Source organism: Podarcis melisellensis (genome assembly GCF_964234715.1).
Source record: "Podarcis melisellensis genome assembly, chromosome: 4".
NCBI classification, from domain to species: Eukaryota; Metazoa; Chordata; class Lepidosauria; order Squamata; family Lacertidae; genus Podarcis; species Podarcis melisellensis.
In genome coordinates, this window is record NC_138531.1 from 66,717,588 (window position 1) to 66,739,807 (window position 22,220).

General features: G+C 43.4%; 1 long non-coding RNA gene across 1 annotated transcript; it reads left to right on the forward strand.

The window, feature by feature from the left end:
• Nucleotides 1-102: 102 nt before the first annotated feature.
• LOC309368501 lies at nucleotides 103-21,270 on the forward strand. Its single transcript, XR_014167794.1, has 3 exons — nucleotides 103-227; nucleotides 20,832-21,062; nucleotides 21,184-21,270. It is a non-coding gene; the product is annotated as an uncharacterized lncRNA (long non-coding RNA).
• The last annotated feature ends 950 nt before the right edge of the window (nucleotides 21,271-22,220 follow it).

Genomic DNA, 22,220 nt, shown 5'->3' on the forward strand with positions numbered 1-22,220 from the left:
GAGATAAGGAGGAGTCTGCCGAGCTGGCCCGGGCGGACGGAGCCTCGCCGGGAGGCTCGCGGGTCCTAGCGCACGCCTTGCGCGCGCGCACGCACAAAGAAGGAAAAAAGAGCACGAGGGAGGGAGTCACGGAAAGGGTCTTTTCTGCGCGGATCGAGGAAGGGACCGAGGAGGAGGAGGAGGTGGAGGTGGAGATGGAGAGGAGGAGGAGCAATCTCCAGAAGAAAGTAGGTGGCGTGCAGGAGCCCAAGGCAGCTCGGCTCAGAGGCACGCCGGATCTGCCGGTAGATTTTCAAGTTAGCAAGAGCAACGGCGCAACGTCTTTCCTCAGTTCAGTGGGGCTGCGGGAATGAAAGAGAAGGGCGCCAAACGCACCGGCTTGGTTCTGGTATATTGGAAAACCAGGAATCCCTGGGCTCGGGATATGCTCAGAGGCACCCTTGTTCTTTCATGCTAACCGTGTGCCTTTTTGCGCCTGGTTCCTATTTTGGTTCTCTTGTTTTTTGGTGTTTTGGGTTTTGTTTTTTTGCAAAAAAGGAAGAAGTAGATCCAAAAAGTCTGGAGTCTGCCCAGCCTTGCTTGCTCGCATTTATTTATTTTCCATTTTAAGCGCGCTTAAGGCGCTCTCTTTCCTTAGCAGGGGAAAGCGAGCGGCTCTTTTGATCAAGCCATCAAAAACGAGAGCCCCCCCCCCCCGCCTTCCCTCCGATCCCGCGGCAGAAGCTTAAAAGAAGCGGGAGGAGAGAGCAACCCCTCATAAGCCAGGACCCCCTCCCACCTCCGAGGCAATGGAGCCTCCTTCTCTTATTCGGGGGTGGGGATGTGCAAAGAACAGAAGGCAGAGGCTCCTCCAAGTCCCCTAGATGTGAAAAGGACGCGGGACCCCCGCACCCCCTCCGGCTCTCTATATGGGGTGTGGCCCCCGGCAAGAGAAGCAACCTGGCCCGCGTCCTCGCTCACCTGCGCTCAGCCAAGCGGAGGACAGGTGGGAAGCCCGGGATGGGAGGCGCCTGCAGCAACCCCGCTCCCACCAGGGCTGCTCCCTTGGAAGGTCTGTTTCCTTCCTCTGTGGCACCGCTTCCCCTTCCCAAGAGAAAGTGGGAGAGGCGAAGGAACAGGTAGAGACTCAGAGATGCTAAGCCGCTGAAGGGATCAAGCGCCAGCAATACCGTTACGCACTGCCAGCCCGGGTGTGGTGGGCTGCTTGGATCCACTCCCACCATAGAGGGAAATCCTAGGGAGCAGCGAGGGCGAGGAGGCTGTGTAGGGGCGGGGCGGGGGGGGCGAGGATCTTGCTATGTTTATTCCTGTTTGGACAAAGGCGTGTTGAAGAAATCAAAAGCGCCTAGCCGAAGGTGTCGTTTGGCACAGTCCCAGGCCCCAGCAAACTGTTCGCAACAAGCCTAGATTTTATTAATTTATTATTTTATTTTTTGGTTGCGCAGGTGCGTTGTTTTCGCTCCAGCTGCACGTGGTAGCAAAAGCTGTCGCTGTGCAAAATCCAGGCGTTTCACCCGCTTGGGGAAGGGGCAGCATCAAAGCATCAGTGAAAGTCGAAAATCGATCAGGCATGGCTTATTTACTCACAAGCAGTCGTTCGCCCCCCCCCCCCATGCCAGTCAGCCACCCTCCTGCGGGGATCCTCCCCTCTCCCCCTGCTTCTTTCTTAGCGCTCGTGGCATCAGACACTCCCCGCCGTTTCCCATTCTGCGTGACTAGACGTTAGCCCACACAGCTGCTTCGCCCCACCTCCCCCTTGTGATGTTGTAGGAAGGATGCTGGTTTCCGAATCGGACGCAGTAAAAAAAACTATTCGCGGGGCTTTTAGTTACGGAGGCTGCACTCTAGGTTTGTAGGATCTCTTCTGGAAATCGGGTGTCTACGTGCGGTAGGCTGGGCGTCAGCTCAAGCTCCGGGAAGAGGCAAACTTCAGGCTCGAGGCTTATGTGCAACGCTTGACTCACCAGACGACCGTGGAAGAGAGTGCCTCTGAGCATAGGGAGAGTACAGATCCCTCTTTGGACCCTCAATAAGGGTGTGGATTTGGTTTTTTTAGCTGCTGCGCCCCCCCCCCAAGAAAACCCCACATGGATTGTGTCATGCTAAATAAAGAAAAATAATCGTCAAAATTACTTCACTATAGAGGGAAATTATGGAGTCGTGGTGTAGGGTTTTTTTTGGGGGGGGGATGTGTCACGGTTTAATTGTTTTATTTATTTATTGAATTTGTATACCACCCTTCATCTGAGTATCTCAGGACGGTTCATAGCATCAAACACTTTGTTTTACTATCAAACTACCCAAAGCACCATGATGGCACAATTTAGGTGGAGGCAAAGAAGCAGTGGTTTGTCATGTCATTAGAGTCCCCCCCTCTCCTAATCCTGACTGTAGGCTGTAATGTAGATTAAGCTCATGGGGGGAGGGGGGTTTATCAGTGGAGTTAAGACCGCAGCCTTGTGTTCAGTGATTAGGAAGTTATGTTGAATTAAGTGGGATTTACTCTGGAGGAAACGTGGGGCATAGGATGGGGCCGCTGGTGGTCATACTGACTTCTTCATTCCATACCAAATATGCAAGCTTATATTCTACTGTGCCATCCACAAAGCTTATAAAAACTCCAGTGGAGTGATCAGCTGCAGTGGGAAAAATCCAGAGTTTAGCATGCATTGAAGCATTCACTAGACCACCACCCCTGAAACTTGTGATGTGCTTGTATGTTCTTCCTCACCCCATGGCCAATGGCAGTGAAGCTAGAGCCATTTGCCTTGGGGGAATCAGCAGCGGTGGGGAGCATTAATCCCCCAACTGTGGGCCTGTGCCAGACTCAAGCAGAGGAAACTGACTCAAACCAAGACAGCTGCTCTTTCCAGAAGAACAAGACATCAAGAGATCCAGCCATAGATTTTAGTCTTGTACACATCCCACATGACTGCACACCAGGGTTGGGTAAATTGTGGCCTCTAGATGTTGCTAGACTCCAGCTTCCCATGTAAGAACCAATATGGTGTTATGACTGGAGGTTTAGGCTAGGACAGGGTTTACCAAACTTGGGTCTCCAGCTGTTTCTGGACTACAGTTCCCATCATCCCTGACCACTGCTCCTGCTAGTTAAACTTCCTGTTGAGCACCTGATGCTTTATTATTTCAGCCAGCATTTTAAGGAGCTTCCAGATGACCTTTGAATTGAGCATTCATCCTGATCTGCTTGCAGGCAGTTCAAACAACGCTGGCTATTTTAATAACCATTTGCTCTTATTGGTTTGGGGCTCTCCTTATCACTTTCCTTATTGCAAAAAGCCCAGTCTTTTGGGAATGCGGGTTTGTTGGGCAAGAGCACCCTAATCGCTTTTAATTGTGCAAACTGCATTTGCTAGTATGTGACTGAATCCCACCTGAAAATAACGACTGTTGAAAAGTGCCCTAAGTGAGACTTTCCTCTTGCTTTCATGATTCAATCCTAAGCACTTTAAAACTGTGGTATTAAGTGGTATTTTAAATACATATATTAAAAATGCAATGCAAATAAATGAAAATAAACAACTATTAAAAATATCGGAGCCCGTGCTATCCTCCTGTGCAGCTGGCACTGGAGCCCACATTCAAGGTTGTGTGAATTTGACTGGCCCTTACATAGACAATAATACCCATTCAGAGCCAGCAAATCACACAAGAAGTCCCTTCAGCAACACAGCATTCAGCCTCTCGTTGCCTCACTGTGGGGATTCATTCTGTGACGCTGGGTATAAAAATAAGGATGATAAAACAGCCTCCCGCCAAGTACCTGCCAATAAATCACAAAAGAACCATCTCTTTCTGTCTCTCCATCCCCCCCCCCCCGCTGCCCCATACACACATGTGGCTTTAGCAGTTCCCGAGGGAGCCTTGCTATAAAAGATGACATAATTCACGGAAAAACCCGGGCCTCTCCCTTTAACATTGCAGGCCATTCACAATCTGATAATACTGGGTTACTGCTCTTTTCCCAGCTCGCGCTCACACAATTGCGACCAGAAGCAATGCTATCAAAACTCCAGTAACTCCTTGGCAGAGGTATTGCAGAGTTTGTCAGTCACGTTCCCTTTGCCACAGAGAGGCAATTGTAGCCCTTTATGCTTCGGGAATTTGTCAATTTGGAAGCTTAAGATAATAATTCACATCCCGGGAAGTTCTTATGGTCCCTCTGAGATGCCCTATATGCAAACGAGGCTCACATATTCAGCCCTCATCTTCCTTGCTCGCTTGGCCGTGATTCCGTTGGCACCAGGCGCTTGTTATGTAGAGCTGATCGCCCTCTCATACTTTCCACTCGGAAAGCATGTTTTTAATAGAATTCATTAAAGGGCTATGGCTTAAATCCTCTGCTCCATTTATCTAGTCGTATAGGCCTCAAATGAAGTCATTCTGAGGGCTGCTGCAGGGAAGATAAATGCCAGGCCTGCTGGGATCCATTAGGGCTCTTCTACACGTCTGCCAGCTTGAGGGAAGTGAGAAAGGGAAATAATAAGGGATCAAACTTCGTTCGTTGGGCAGCACTGTGCAGGCACATTGCCAACCTCTTAGCCTATCAGGGCCGGCTGTAGATTTGGAGCAGCCAAGAATGTGGGCACCTGTCACTGACTGTACGCTTAAATCTTCACAGGCCTGAATAAAGGCAGGGCAATTGGTGACCCTCCAAATGATGATGATCTACTACTCTCAACATCCCTGTCCTTTGGGCGCACTGGCTTAGACTGATGGGAGCTGGAATCCAAGCACACCTGGCAGGTCACAGCCTCTGCCATCCCTGGTGTGAATCAAAATATGAATGCCACTGAACACAACCTCACTGAAGTTATGAGTGACCAGGCAGAGGCCTTCTCGGTAGTGGCACTTGCCCTGTGGAACACCCTCCCCTCAGATGTCAAGGAAATAAACAACTCTCTAACTTTTAGAAGACATCTGAAGGCAGCCCTGCTTAGGGAAGTTTTAATATTTGATGTTTTATCGCTTTATTATTATTATTATTATTAGCTTTATACTCTTCATTGGCAAGCACTGTGTACATGTGTGTGGGGGGGGGGGGAGAGAAACTTACAAATAGCCATAGAGCTTACCTACAGAGACAGAATTGGTGGCAGGGTGGGGGTGAAGCAATTTTCAGTTTTATGAGGCAACTGGTGAGGTGGAAAGGGATCCATTTTATAGCTACCAGATATACCTCCCACTAAAAATATATTTCACCACACATATGCAGTGATATTAACAGAAACTATTCCCATTAGTATCTGCCCACCTTTTGCTACTCTACGTAACGGGGTAAGAGAGCCGAAAATAATGTCAATATATTTCACATCTGGCAACTAATGCGCCCCTTTGATTTCAGATAGTACATGAGTACTAAGCCTCCTAGAGCACAAGATACATCAGGAGGCTTAGTTTGGTCAGAATCAAGTATACACTTCCAGAGTTAACACTAAATACATTATTTCTGGCAAATGAGCCACCATAGCTGCTAGAGAGCCGTGAAAATTTGTGTCCCGGGCTTTTTAGATTTGTCTACTCATGTACTATCTGAAACCAAAAGGACGCATTGGTTGCCAGATGTGATTTTTCCCCCAGCTCTCCTATCCCCCTAATAGGATAGCTGCCTAAAATCACTGACTCAAGTCATAATGGATTCAGGTTGTGAATACTTTCCCCCCGTTACACCTGCTTAAAGTTCTTCCTATCAAGGTCGTAGTAAACTTAGCAAAAAATAAAACAGCTGCATGTGGGAGGAATGTATTTGCAGAATATTATTTTTTCCTCATTCTCTCCTTGAGTTTGACATGAGATGCATCCTAAGCTCATGGGACTTCATAATTGGATCCAATATAAGCTGCTTAAGCAATAGTGCCTCAACTCAGATTGAATGCAAAGTAATTCTAAATTTCAAACAATTCACTACATTCACAAGCATTCAGCTTCATCATATGTGATTTTAACCTCAGATGTTTTACACTCACACATACTTGTGCAACATGAGCAGGATGTCATGCATGATTACATGTTTCTTATGGAAGCTGGCGTGTATAGGTAGCATACATAGCTCATCATGGACTCAAGGATTCTGAAAACAACACAAAACTAGTTTGTTTCTTATAGAACCAAAATGGAAGTTGTGTGTTGTTTTGTTTTCCATTTATTGTTGGAAAAACTTTTTGCTGTGCGGTTTGCCACTTTAAATACACATCCTTTTTTTCTGCCGTCATGTCAACTTATTTCAACAGCAATAGTTCAACCAACATGACACTAACTGTACATTTGCCTACTGTAAAGATTCTCTTAAATGGTCTGAAAGAATATCGCCAGAAAGAAATATAAATGCAATGTTTCCCAAAGCGTGAGATATGCCGTATTGAAAGAAGAGTTGGTAATTTTGTGGACAAGCGCAGGAAATAGGCAACTTAAGGAAAATTCATTTTTTTTCAGATAGCCAGAAATCAAAAAGAATTTGTGTTTGTGTGTGCTTTCTCTCCATCATACTGTAGCCTGTATAAAGGCAGTTTTGTGTGCATTATTTACTTCAATAAGAATAATTTGCTTCTACTGTAAAGGTGCCTCTGAAGAATAGGAACAGGCATTATTGGCATTCTGCATTACAGGATAATGCAATCTATCCACTCCAACTTCCATAAAACCGTTCCGGAGAAACATGTAACTATGATTTATGGTATCCTGCCAATGCTGCACTTTTATATATTTTTTAATATATCTGAGATTAAAATCCTTACTAAACGCAAACTTTATATTGCACATTTTTCTTCCCTTAAAACAGAAAGTGACACCACCTTTCTGGGAGTGCAAGATCGAAAATTCTGAACACACGGTCGGAGTGCTGCGACAACATGCTTGAATACAAAATAGGAAAGCAACTTTCTATGTGATGAAAAATATTACGGGATTATTAAAAGTAACTACAGAAGTGATCAATCATTCTGTCCCTGGGGGCTCAAAGTTGCAGTCTGATTCCAAAAAGGCTTTTTAATGTCTACAGAGCTTGATTTGCACTTTTAATTAATTGCACCACATATAGTAAGACTCCAATAGTCAAGATTTAAAATCTCTGTAAATGGCACTTTTTTCTTTTTCTAATTAAAAAGCTCAGGATTCATTTTTAATTCAGAAAGGGTGCTTGCAGGGAAATGTAACTGATGTAATTCTCTCTTTAAGAAGTTCAACAGCACCTTTCTCTATGACATCTTAGTACAATGACCTGGGTCCCATGCTCTACAGTAACTTACGGTAACTGGAGTCAAATTCCAGACTGAAATCTCCTTAAGGCAGGGACCTGTCCTTTTGCTCTCTGTAGAGCACCATGCATGTTGATAGGGCTGCAATCATTATTACCTTATTGTCACCTTGGGGCAGACTGACATGCTCAGAGTGTGAGTGAGAGGATTTATTTCCACCAGATCCAGAACGCAATGAAACAACCACATATTAATTACGTATTTGTATTTCTTAGTAACATTTGTTACCTGCCTTCACCACAAGGTTTCTGGGCAGGTTAGAAGTATGAAGGACAAGCCTGTCATCTTTGTTTCTCATCTTTCCAGTCTTTGATCCAGTCTGCCACATTTCTGCAGCAGTTTGTGATTACTGTGATTATTTTTAAATCCTCATGAAAATTCATCAGCATTTTAGTGCAAATTTCTGCTAATAAGCACATCTCTGTTTGCAATGTTGATTAAATACACACATTTTTGCAAACATTTTTTATATATTATTTTCACTTCCATGGGTATTTTTATGCCATGTATTGTTTTTATTTGTGTTTGCAAAAATGCCTGGCAGGAGGTGATGAGAGCTGTAGTCTAAAATAGCTGGTGGCTTAGCAAAGGTTGGATCAAAACATAAAGGGAAGCGGAGAACTTTTGGGGGGAAAATTAACATATTTTTTTCTTGAAACAAGAAATACACACACACTATTATTATTATTATTATAGTATTATGCTACCAAAATGTCAAGAATTTTTTTTTAAAAAGAATGTATACAATTGGCTGCAGATTACTAATAACAACAAATAGCTTTGCTTGTTGCTTCTTGAGATTTGGAGAGTTTCCTCCAGTCTTAATAGCATTGGATCAGATGGACGAATGGTTTGCTTCGGTATAGGGTAACTTCATATGCACATAAGAGAAATGATGCTGGTTTCACTAGTGGAAAAAGTATCTGGAGGTTCTAATTGAGGTCTATCTCAGTCCTGTTGCCTGATAGCCATTTCTAAAACAAGACATTGTAGGTTTAGAAGCTAGAACCTTCGTACAATGCATGTGTTCTGCAAAGAGGAGCCGAATTTCCACATTTTTGTCCCTTATTATTCCATATGGAGCAGGAGGCGCATAAGTAAACAACTTCAGCATGGTGTGACCCATACTCAAAATGTCTGCTTCTCTAATTTTCAGTTCTCTGCTGGTATTTCCCAGAACTGCTCTCCATGCAATAACTGCATCTTTCTTTTCTGAATAAAATATTAGTCCTTATCTAACGAGCATCCCTGTCACTCTGCCCTTTGATGTACAGTAATAATAGTTTGTGGTACAAAACATAATGCCACTTGGTTCTGCAAAAAATTAATGAGGCAACAGAAAAACTAAAAAGACCTTGTTTCTGAAAGTTTGACATCTGGTATGTAACTGTACCTAGACTTCAATTTGAGCACTTATGCCTGGCCAATAAATAGCTTCTCAAGCATTCTCTTAACATAGCTCAATTCCCAGAAGACTCACATGGATGATGTTCCGTATTTCTTTCCATAGGTCTGGTCATTCTTCAATAATGAGTCCATCATGCATATTTAACTCTTCTCTGGAGCTTCAACAAGCATGGATTTATTTTGGACCTTCCAATATTCTATTAGCCATTCTTGGAAAAAAGTATTTTTAAGGAATTTGTAAAATTCTGTCATTCATAATATCTCTTTGGCATCCCTTTACTCTTAGTTCTAAGATTGCTGTATAAGATATCAAAACATGAGTTTTCTTGGAACTTTCTCCTTCTTCTTATTCCATATATGCCCTGCATGGAGCCCCAACAATTGCAAACTCTGTATCCAGGAATACTGATATATAAGAAATGCTGGCTAGTTTAACAAGTTTCAGAAACCATAGTTTGCAGTGGACATGTTTTGAAAAGGAGCAGAATTTGTTATACACCACGATCCCATGTTTAGATAACACAGCAAGCTCACATTCAAGGCAAGTGTCTAAATGTTGCCAAAGTCATCAGTTGAGAACTTGGGTAATATGGTGAACAGGGACCAAATTTGGTGGCCCCTACTAAATATTTTTTATTTTCACAATAATTCCTTTTGGCACAGTTGCTTTTTTCAAGCTCTTCTCAGTAGATACCTGTATAAGCTACCAACTTTATTACTATTACTGCTACTACTTTGTGCCCCCTTGGTATGGCACCCTGTGTGAGGAAACTTCCTGAACTGCCCTACATCTGCTGCTGCTCTCAGACATGTGGAAGGAGAGGAGGGGGAAGTGTAGAAACCAATGCTTTCTCAGGCTCATTCCAGTTTAGGATTTAGCACAATATGCAGATTCATGTTCTAGTGAAGAACTGGTGCATTTCATATTGCTTCTGGGTGCTTTGATTTCATTGATCAATAATATGTACTGTTCTCCGTGTTTCTTACACAGACTGATGAAGAAATTGTGCAGAACCAAGTCTCCCATCTTTTTATCTGGATCACTTAACCACTAAGCCCAACACATGTTCTTCAAACTCTTCTTTCCACCTTTTCTGGGTTCTGTACTATTCTTTGCTTCGATCTTTTTATTTTCCACTTCTCTGCTGCTACTTGCCCCCTTGGGACATTCTGTTTCCTTGTGTGTAAGCAAAATGAATTAATTAAACACATAAGCAGAAGGCAGGTGGTGCTAAGCTCCTCCTCTCCAGGCCATCACATGTTCGTGATGTGGAGCCCTCCACAAATTTGAGGGGGGGGGGTGTCTGAAGCTGGGAGCCTCTTTTACTCATTGAGGCTCATGATCGTGGGGTTCCAAACTGTGCGAGGCCTTCATGAGTAGAGGCGGCTCCCTGCTTCAGATCCTCAGCCTTTAAACCCATGGAAGGCCCTAAACTGTGAAGAGAAGACATAATGGAGGGGAGGGCTTGCCAGCATGGCTCCACCTTTTCTTGTAGATTTGCTTACACACAAGAATACTGAAAACCTGAGTAAGGCTACAGTAAAGATCCTGGGAATTAAAGTATTCCGTGAGTGAGCTTGGGGTGAAAGAAATTCTAGGAGACACCCAAACAGAACAAAACATTTGGCAGCAGCCATTTGGGGTTCTGTTGTAAAAGTTGTACACTGTTACATAAAGCTTGTGTGTCCCCCCCCCTGCCCTGATTTTGGAGAGTTTGCTGCAGAAAATATTATACAGAATTTCCTTTCAAAAGCACAGTTGCCATCCCAGGAGAAATATGAGTCACTCGCTAATTCAGTCCTGCTGAGCCCGATCGCTGATCTCCTTGCTCTGGTCACATACAAAGGCTGTTTGTTTTCTTTTATCTTAAAAAAGTGTCAAGAGAAGTCTGCCTTTCATATAACTTTCTAAAGGGCTGATATTTTCAAAAGCTATAGGAATTTTGTTGCAACGGCTGTCAACTTGTGCAACTTGTTTGCACTTGGGTTCCAACCCTGCCCCCTTCCCCACAATGCAATCTTGTTTCCCACTACCAGGTCTTAGTGCGCTATTTTAATTGCTTTTTCTTATGGGTCTCTTCATATGCCATATGGAGAGCCCTCTAATATCAGACTGGGCTGTGTGTGTCCTTCTAGTCTAGGACTTTATTTCCAGCAGCGACCAACCAGATGCTCTGAATGCTTACAAGCAAGACATGGAGAGAACCTCCCATATTGATGACCCCCCACCCCACCCCAGCAACTGATATTTGGAGGCACCATGTCCTTAAACATAGAGATTCAATTTAGCTATCATGACTGAGCTAATATCTGTTGGTTAATCTATTCCTCACCAATGTATTTAAGACCATTTTAAAAGCCACCTAAGCCTCTGGTTTTCATTACATCTGTATTGGTCTGAATTCCATAAGTTAATTATTCATTTCATGAAGGTCTTTGTTTTAGCTAACCTAAATGTATTGGCAGACAATTTTATTCTTCGCTGATCTAGTTTTATGACATGGTGGGGTTTCTTTGTCTCTATTTTCTCCACCTTATGCATACTTCTGCTGTACTAGGGGCTGCACAACTATTGTCAGGCTCCGGGCTCTTGGCTTCGTCTTTCCCTTTCGTCGTAGATAAGCAGGACAAAGCGAAAAGAGTCTATTTAAAGAGTCTTAAATGATCACAGCAAAAGAACAAAGCATCCATTCTTGGAATAAAGGTGTTCCCAATTAAGGATTCCACCCACTTCCCCTCTAGTCACTTCCGTCTTGCAATCTGATCTCTCAGCCACCCTGCTTTTTGTGTAGCCACCTTATCTGCTCTATGTGACCTTGGGCTGGTAGTCTGGACACTTTCCAGCAAGAGAGTCTGTTAGCTCTCTCTCTTGCAGTTCTTCTTCACTTTGCTGTTCACCCCCCAGTTCTTCCCGACTTTTGTCTTCAGAACTATGCCCCTCTGCAAACCACTCTTCCAAATCTATACTGTTCCATTGTCCCTGGGCAGTTTCAGGGTCCTGGTCAGGAGCAGGGGAAGGGGGAGGCTCCAACCATTACTCATCAGAGTAGTACTCCTTAGCCTGGTCTCTGACAACTATTGCTCACCAAATCCACCTATGACCTACTCCTTGCTGCTGCCACCACTAACCCCCTAGGGCCAGGGGGTTGGAAAACTTTTCGGCTCCCACATTGGCCTAGATCAGCCTTTCTCAACCTGTGGGTCCCCAGATGTTGTTGAACTACAACTCCCATCACCCCTAGCTAGCAAGGCCAGAGCTCAAGGATGATGGCAGTTGTAGTCCAACAACATCTGGGGACCCACAGGTTGAGAACCGCTGGCCTAGATGATCCTCAGGGTCTCTTCCAACTCTACAATTCTATGATCTTGTGGCAACTGTTGGCAAGTGCAATCTACAAAATACAAAAAGTTAGAAAGAAGTGAGAGGGGTGATGTCCAGTGTAGGTACCTGCCTCAAGGAAGGAGGAGTGAAGAGAAGCGATTTATTGGGTCCTCACTGTGACTTGAGGATGCCACAGTTGTGGCTGAGTCCAGAACCTCTGCCCTAGGGTAGGCAATTAATTCAAAAGTAGTGGGACTCCTGACATTTAAGATGAGACAGATCAATTTGTCTCAGTCTCAGTTTACCGCTCAGGTGATCCAACCAGCCTTTAGGCTTCCATTGCTGGATGATGCTAAGGCTTATCCTGAGCGATTCAGCCCTGGATTCCAAGGAATCCTTCCAACGTTCAAAAAGTTTACTTTTGGGGTGATACTGGCTTGTGTTTCCCAAAAGAGTTCTAACCATTCTAAAGGAGAAAAACATCAAAAATAGCTGAGAGGCATTGGGATGCAATAGGAGACAAGGGAAAGGAATTAGCTAAAGCTAAATAAGTCTTGTGTCAAATAAGCATGAACAGATCTTTCGAAATCGGTCCCATTTCCTCTTTGCTGGAACTCAATCATTGGTTTGTTCCATCCTGTTTTGTGCATATTTTAAAAAATAATGTATAAAAAGCTTGACATTTAAATTATATGCATTCTTCTACACATTATTGTATGAAATTTTGTTCGTCAAAATATATTTTTTTCAATGCTTTTCAGTGCACTTCCCGCCCAAAAGACTAATCCTATACACATTTATCTGTAGAGAACGTACTTCTCTGTGCACTTTTCACAGACTGAAATTGCATTGGAAAATACAGAAGAGTGTGCCATCCAGTTGGGAATAGCGTTCCAATTCACCAGCAAGTTCAGGACCTTCAGGACTATGAAACTGGGTCAGTCTGCCTCAGTCTTGATACCAGCAGTGACCCACAAGTTTGGTGCATGCTTGAATAACAGCAGCATGGGGTACGTGCATAATCAAGGCACAGAACTGGAGAGAAGCATGGGCCACCAAACTGTGTGAGTGGGGAAGATTGAACAAAATGAGACTGAGAGGTGCTCAGTTATAGGAAGGAGACATTCTGATGAATCTTAGGTCTGTGGCATCATTTAAGACAGGGCTGGATGGAAGGGACATTCAGTGCTGGTTAAGTCAGGTTCTGAGATGTTACAGAGAAATCATTGCAAGTAACCCTCTGCTTAGTAGGGAGTCTCTCACCAATCAAAACTCACAGCTAGGTATGACCTAGACATGCCTCATATGGGAAAATGGAGATGTTTCCTAAGAAATGCAAATTTAGGCTTAATCCCAATCCCAGGGGAAGGTGCTTGTTGGAGGCTTCCTCTGTTACTGTCCAATGTTAATGAATGCTAAATAAGGGTGTCTACTTGCATTAGATATGGTAGAGGTTCTAGGGTCTAATTAGGCTTGCACTTACATGATCCATCATATGCCTGATGTGTATTGATTAGGACAGCGAAATCCTCTAGAGCAGCTACTACGGGGAGGATATTTGGTGGGAACCACTAGGGCTTTCCCTGATGCTTAGCTTGAGCTGCCTCCGATTCTGTGCTCTGGTTGGTCAAGGGAAAGCCAAAATAATACATTATCTAAGTACGTGTGCAGAGTTCCAATTGAGCTTCTTGGTTAACACTATGGAACTGCCACTTGAAAAGTGGCTTCTGATATCAATTGAAGGAATGTGCAAGCCATGGAACATATTGGGTATAACAGTTTTTTGGGTGTGATGTGTTAAGTACCACTTCTTTAAACCAGATACCTTTTTGAGTTATCCTCCTAGTTGGACTGCTTGACCCTCAGGGTCCCTTCCAATTCGGCAATTCTATGTTTCTTGGCTGGCTTCTCTCACTGAACTCCTTTGAGCTCCTGAGTAGCTTAATCCCTTCCCAGCAACATGGACACAAACATTGATACTCCCTGCACTGAGTCTTTATATATGATTATTGATTATCTCTCCCCACCCCTTTGTTTTGTGTGTTTTGTTTTAATGCTGACATTTCAAAACACAAATTTTAATGTATTTCACAAATTATTATTTTTTAATATGTGTGTCTTTAGCTCTCAGATGTGTTCACATTGTGGCAAACACAGTTTTGTCTATATAATGTGTGAAACATCCTAATAATTGCAGAGATGTGCACATTTGGATTTATTTATTTTTTGCCACAGAATAGGTCTTTTTCTTTTTCTACTTCTCAAGGGTTGTCATTCTATATCCTGTGGTCCTTTCTCTCTACAGGCTTAGACCATAACAATAATTGGTTTTGGAAAAGTATATATAAACTTTTCCCATTTCCTTTGGGAAATATTTCTTCCTTTCTTCCTTTTTGCACATATTTTGGGAGCTACTTAGAGTCTGCTTCCTTGTCAGGTTCACTTTACAATTTTTGAGCTTGCCTCTTGCACCCACTACCTGTGTTTCTATCTCTCCCTTTCATGAGAGCATATTTTCAGTATTGCTGCTTCAAACACACACCACAGTTGTGAACCATCTTCCAATTGCAGAGAGGCACTCAGAATTCTTAGCAAGTAGCATCCGCTGTAACCATGGCAAATCTCAAGTTTACATCCAGATAGAAGGACTTCTAAAGCCTTTTCCATATGATGAAAAGCCTCCCCCCACCTCGGTTGCACCCTGATGTTCCTACCATGCAATCCCTACTTCAAGTACAATAAAAGGGGGAAAAACACTGCATGTGCTGTATGAACTATCTTCCCCCCTTACTCTGGAGCTGCAGAATATTTCATTAATTTATTTACTTGTTACTTTTGTAGATTGCTCTTCCCAAGAGAGCCCCAGGTAATGTACAATCTGGTATCCAAACACAAAAGAGATATCATAAATAAAGCACAGTAACCAATAGAACTTTAAAATATCTATAAAACTCAGAACCATTAAGCACACCAAAAAACATCCACAGCTGTTAGGTATTAAAAGAAACTAACCACAGTTTGTAAAAGCCTGAACGAAATAAAACATTTCCAACTGACATCTGAACATGTAAAGTGAGGACAAACATCTCTCTAAAGGGAGGGCATTCCAATGCAGCACACTTTTTAAAGGCCAATTGATATGCACCGGGAAGAAGGAAATGGAGAGCTCTCAAGACTTTTTATTTTCAGGAAAAGGTGTGCACAAGAGCCGAACCTGGCAAGAGGTTTGTCTAGATGTTGTCTTGTGATTCTGCCATTTTCAACCTGGCCAGGGACTGGGAACCTCTGGTCCTCCAGAAGCTGTTAGACCTCAACTCGTCTAGCCCCAGCCAGAACAGCTAATGCCATGAATATGGATGGCAGAGAAATTTGATTCAGTTTGCATTTATAGGTGAAGATTAAATGTACAAAATGAAACACAGTCATCCTTCAAGCCCTGCACTTCTCATTCTGCAATGCAGTAGCCTGCATGGGCATAGCCGGGGGGGGGGGTTGAGGGGGGCAGCTGCCCCCCCATCAAATAAATAAATAAAAATACTTAACTGATCAGTTTCATCCCAGATAGCTCGGTTCTGCCCCTTCCCCAGCAAAAGTCCTGCCCCCCAACAAAAATGCTGGCTACGCCCATGGTAACCTGGCTCAGTAATTCTTTAAAAATAAATAAATCATGTACTACAAAAATAATATGTAAAAATGCATTATATTAGGCAGAATTGCTTACAAAGATGTGTGCATCAGTAGAGTTTCCATTAATATGCTGATGAATTTTGATGAGGGATTTTAAAAAATGCAAGCTGATGTAGAAATGCAGAGAACTGAATTTAATACAGTGGTACCTCGGGTTAAGTATTTAATTCATTCCGGAGGTCTGTTCTTAACCTGAAACTGTTCTTAACCTGAAGCACCACTTTAGCTAATGGGGTCTCCCGCTGCCACCGCGCCGCTGGAGCACGAGTTCTGTTCTCATCCTGAAGCAAAGTTCTTAACCCGAGGTAATATTTCTGAGTTAGCAGAGTCTGTAACCTGAAGCGTATGTAGCCCGAAGCGTATGTAACCTCAGGTACCACTGTATTGGGAGGAAATGACCAACTAGGGGGGAAAAACTGAAAGGAAGTTGAGAGTTATACTCCTGTAATGTCCTGAAAAGGCACAAGTTCCCAGTCTCTGTGTAAAGCAGATGTAGAGGTATACAGATTAGAGAAGGAATGGGCAATTTCTTTATTTATATCTCCCTGCCCAGTGAGCGGAGTGGATTCTCTCCCTGCAAGTTGGTCAGGAGCCAAAACCACCAATTTTGATGCCCACTCCACTTTCCCTAGGAAGGCTCTGGTCCCCTTCAATGACAAGTCTTCTCAGTGCTGGGAAAGAAATGTCAAAGGAAGAGAAGTTCAGAATAGAAGCCCCCCCCCCCCCCGTGTGAGGATTCTAAGGAAATGCTAACCTAACAGTTTTGCACTCGCCATCTGAAGTGAAAAATAATATTCTTGAGAAACACAAACCTTAGTGAATTTGTACGTCAGACATCCAAGTACTGGCATTCTTTCGTGCTTTTTCTCTGTGGATGTTAATCTACACAAATCCCTAAACTGGCCACTGGGAGGCCACTGAAAGAGCCAGCAAATGGTAACATCCTTCATTTTTCCTATTGTCTTGGTGAAGCAATTGCAAGAAAAGGGCTGTGCAGTACCTCAAGTCCCAATTCTCACTTTTCTGAAAGTAGTAATAGTAATGAAATTAATAAATAATAATAATAATAACACATTCACTTTGAACCATATACTTTCCTCCGCTTGTCAATGATGTTTTTGTGCATTGTTCGCGTACTTCAGGCTCCACAAGAAAAACAAAAAAGATTGCTGTCTGTCTTCTTCCCCTTTTGTTTTTGTGGTAAAGTATTTTAGTGCTAATGCTGCCAGATGGCCCTTGTTCTAAGGGACGCCCATTATTTTAAACGATCGTCCTCAATTCCGGAATATCACATCTCCGCAACGCATAATGGACCTCCCTTATTTCAAAACACTGTGGCTCTATAGAAGCCCATAGAACAAACACCACAGCTTTGCAGCATCCTTTATTATTGGAAATGCCGATCTGGCAACCTTTGTCTGTTCTGTAGGTCTGCAAGCAAGAGTTAACACTGCTCCCTTATTCAGCCCGATGAGCCAAACTATCGGGCCCTGTGCCCTGATTGTTTCCTGCTATCAGAAAACAAGGGCAGTTTCTTTCTGTGCCGTTTCCTTGTCTGTGTTAACAGAAAGGCCTAATTGCATAAAACGTGGGGAGTCTTTTGCAACTGGCGTGACATTCAGCATGACTCACAAGAGCCTGACACTGCTTGGCCTGTCCTATGTAACATTGGCCCCCAATTCGTTAAACTGAAGTTGCTACCCAAAAAGGCTCCCAAGGGATCTCCTACACAGATTCCCTTCCAAGACTGAGGTCTTTTCCTTCCCTTTATTATGAAGAGCCAGGGTCAAATTAGATGGTTTTAGAGGGATGGAGCTGAACCCATGACTTTTTAGACCTCCTTCCTTATAACATCATCTACATTGCACTGCTTCCTAGGACATGCTCTGAAGGCTGGATCAACCCTAAATATACCACCTTGAGTTCTATACCGGGAGGGAAAGTGAATGTATGATCATTATTCCTATGTGTTTCCCCACCCCTGATTCTTATCAGTGACTAGTTGGCAGAAAAAGGACAATGTGTCAGGCCAAATCATTTTACTGACTGAGATAAAGGACAAGATGCATCCACCCATCTCACACACTCGCACAAACACAAAATTATTTGTACAAAAGCTGACTGGACTGGTAGTTGAATCACACCTTGAAGGCTCCACCACACCTGAAGGCAGCAGACTAGTTTAGAAGTCTCAGCAGAGATTATGTGACACACATAACTCTGTTGGTCTGCACTTCTCTGCAGTCTCTCAGCATCTGCCTCTCTAGATGCCATGCCACACTGACTGAAAGTTGAATGGAGAGTTGCAGAGATGACAATAACACAGACATTCAACATTGCACTATGATGAATGTTCTGCCCATGCAAGCATTTCAGCTTGCCAGACAGACTGCCCTCCCCCAAGTGCTGTTCTGCAGGTACTCTTGAGTCCCCCAAACCAATTCTTGGGGCATGGGTGGCACAGAGGAAGGAGAGGAGGAAAACCCCATTGTGCAAGCAGAAGTCTTTCCAATGATGGGTTCTGCTTCAAGCAGCTTCCTTGGCAAAAGCAGAAGCCCGAGTCCAGCATTGAAGGAATGAAATAGACCATTGGAAACCATATCCTGAAATCTCCCAACATTTGAATAGATAAGTAACATCTTACTATATTTTATTCTTGTGTCCTGCTCTTCCTTTGGAATGCTCATAGCTAGCGATGGGACTTATTTCTCAGTAAGACAATATCGGAACATAATTAAGAGCAGTCCTGCTGGGTCATAATTATGAACAGTCCTACTGGATCAGACCAAAGGCTTATCTTGTCCGGCATCCTGCAAGCCTAATTAGACCCACAAGGCCTCTGCCTTTGGTCTGCAGTGTGACTTTCTCTAAACCCTGCCCGTCTGCCATATGGAGCCACATGACATCACTTGAGTCTGACCCCATTTTTGTACTTCTGCAAAACCTGGGTTTTCTCCAAGCCTGCTGATACCTCTGTCTCATTGTGTAGATGATGGAATTGGAGAATAAGTTTTTTATTAGTATATTCTATAAAGGATGACCTCAATGGGGGGTGGGGGGTGGGATGGGATATGAGCTATTCTGACCTACACAATTTGGCTTGTGCAAAGCTTGTAACCTGTTTGTGTGTCTGAGGCATTTAAGCAGTTGGAATGACCGCACAGTGTTAAGCTGGTGGCAGAAGTTTCCTCTGGCAATCAGGAGAAACAAGAGACAAGCAATGACCAATTTATTTGTGTCCAATTGACATGCAACCAAGTACGGTGCCGAACCTTGAAGTGACTTCAAAATTGATAAAAAGGGCAAAAAAGCCATGAAAACAGCACTTAGTGATCCCACGAGCCTTTGCAGGTATATATTAGGAGCTCTTTCACCAACTGTTGAGGCCTGTAGAGAGTTGGAGTTTGAGCAAGGAGGTTTGGAGGGAAAGATTGTGACAGATTTTGGCATCTGGAAACTTCAGCTGGTTTTTTCAAGTGTTTCCAGAGGTTTAGGATGTGTTTGCAGACTTTTCCAATGGTGTTTCAAGTAAATGTGATTTCACATAAATGCACAGTGCCTTGGAACATAACTCCCAAGTAAATTGGGAAATGACTGCAGTTGTTGGGAGAGAGGCTTTGGGTATGTGGGGTGAGTGCCACAGAGCTTCACGAATTTTGGGGGATCCAAATTCAATGTCTTAAAGTGAAGAGCTAGTGCTACAAACAGGAGTGACTGGCAGCTCGAGACAGAGTAACCCTCCAGTCAGTGGTGTATCTGCTACTTACCAGGATGGTAGGGATGGTGTCAGTGCACTACTGGAACCAAATAACTGCTCCAGCTGGTATACTGATATAGGTCTGACCTCAGTGCCGCCATGCCCCTCCCTTCCCTTTGGTGATAAGCAGCAGTGATATTGCCCTTCCTATTAATGAACATGGCATCCTGCAGCAAAGACTCCAGGTATACCCATTAAGAAATACACACAGGTATTGTGTGCATTAATCTTTGGGACTTGCTGCCCATTAGTATTAGGCAAGTGTCTTTGCTGTATTATTTTCAGCATCTCAATCCCACCACCCCCGTAAGCCAACCCAGGAATGTAATTTTAGCATGTAATTCTATTATATATAATTGTTTTACAATTGAAGATTTTATTGATATTTAAAATGTTTATGCTAACTAGTTTTTCGTGATTGCCTTTATTGCTTTTTTAAAATGAATATTTTGGACTTTTTCTTTGTAAACTGTTTAGAGGTCTTTTATCAAGTACACTGTGTATCAGTTTCGTTCACTAAATTAATAATAGCACCAGACAGACATCTCTTGCTGTATTCCTTTCCATGCCTGCTTAAAAACATTTTTGTTCAGGCAAGCCTATCCAGGCATGTAGAAGTTACATGTGTGTTCTCTCTTTTTACCTGCTGTTAATTTTTAATCATCCTTTGAATGCTTCAAAACACCTGGGGTTTTTGTTTTGAGAATTTTAATGTTTTGTTTCATATTTTTGCACACCACTTAGGGCAGTGATGGGCAAACTTGGCCCTCCAGCTGTTTTGGGACTACAGTTCCCATTATCCATGACCTCTGGTCCTGTTAGCTAGGGATGATGGGAGTTGTAGTCCCCAAACAGCTGGAGGGCCATGTTTGGTCATCACTGACTTAGGGGGTTCTCTCACAATCAGTTATGTTAAATAAATAACAGTAAACTGGGTGAAATGAAGGGTTCAGGACATCAGATTCCAGAACACACCCAAAACTGTGAAGGGGTTTGGCCTTCATAAAAGAAAAGCACTCAGCACTTGTTCTGTGATATCCAGCCAAAGTTAGTAGCCTTTTCTAATTGTCAATTCACCCTGCTACCCATTGCACTTTGCAGAGTGCTATTGAGAGCATGTGCTGCATGCCTTCAGAAAGAGCCTTAACATAATTTGAAGTTTGGCTTGCAAATAGAAACTACTCTGATAGAGGTTGTGGTCATATGCAGAAAAATATCATTTACCACCACATTAGCAGTTACGGTTTCCGACACTAAAGATGGGAAATTCATAACCATCCTGTAATTTAGAATGTCAGAGAAATCAATCATACTTTAGAGTTAATGCTAACTGTAAAATCGAGCAAGAAGAAAAGGCTAACAAATCCAATATTTTCATCCACAGCCTGAAGGCAGGGGAATCAACTCCTCCCAGATAACATCCAAAAATCCAAACCCCACAGAGTGAAGTAAGCAGAGAGGAAAAGCACCAGAACCAGGTGACTGCAGACAAACCGATTTGAAATGATCCCACAACCCCCCAAATTTCACCATTTTTCTGGGGTTCAACTGAAACTATGTTTAGGGAGGAGTTGAGCCCTATACATAAGCTCTGTCCCAATCAATTGCAACCCATGTCAGCTCTGGTCCATAGCTGTCAATGTTTCCCTTTTTTAAAGGGAAATTCACTTATTCTGAACAGGATTCCTCACAAGAAAAGGGAAGAGTTCCTCACAAGAAAAGGGAAAAGTTGACAGCTATGCTCTGGTCTCAGAACATTGTGCAGCATGAGGAAAATTTTGGGAGGGGGGATTTTGTCAAAAGCTTTACTGAAATCAAGATACCCTACATCAACATCATTCTTGCTAATGTTTGCAGGGACTTCCTGTGCTGCTAATGCAGTCAGTGTGCCATGGAGAGGATGGGGTAAAGATACAGGTGTTCCCTGGCCACATACCTGCCCACTGATCCACCTGCCAGACAGTCAATCTTTTAAAAAGATGGGGCAGGGGATTGTAGATCAGGGGTTCCCACAGGGAGGATGTTTTGTGAATTGGGAAGGGCTGCTGTGGACAATAGAAGGGAAGGCGGGGCTTCTTCTGAAGCCTGGATCTGACACTGTACCGGAGAAGAATTTTGGAACTCATGAAAGCTCACTGCTCCTTTGAATTGAGCTGTATAAACCCTCAGTATTTTGGACCTTATGGGGAAGGGTGGGTAAGAAATCTTATACATAAATAAAACATCTAAGCCTCAGCCCAGTGGGTTTTGCTGGAACCTCTAGGGAAAATATGTAGACTGACCTCCGAGACAGTAAGATCCCACAGGCATCTGGCTGGCCACTGTGAGAACAGTATGTTGGACTAAATGGGCCACTGGCTTGATCCAGCAGACTCTTTTCATGTCCTTAATATATATACTGGAATCATCAGAGGCTGATTCTGTTTCTGAAGAAGCAGTCAAAACAGACAGAGAAGCGGCAAACACATTCCTAGCTCTCTGCCCCAATTTTTGGTTCTAAGTGAGTTTCTAAGCAAATGCCAACCACTATGAACTAGTAGAACAGAAAGACAGATTCTGTTGGGCTGAAACACCCACCATCCCTGACTATTGGCCTTGTGAGTTGGGGCCAGGGCTTTTCCTCCAGCCAGAACTCGCCGGAACTCAGTTCTGGCACCTCTAGGTGGGTGTCATTGCCAACATAAGAGAACAAGGGAGCAACAAGTTCCAGCACCATTTTTTTCTAGAGGTAAACATGATTAAAAAAAACCCCCTGCCCTGCTGGCTGGCTCCA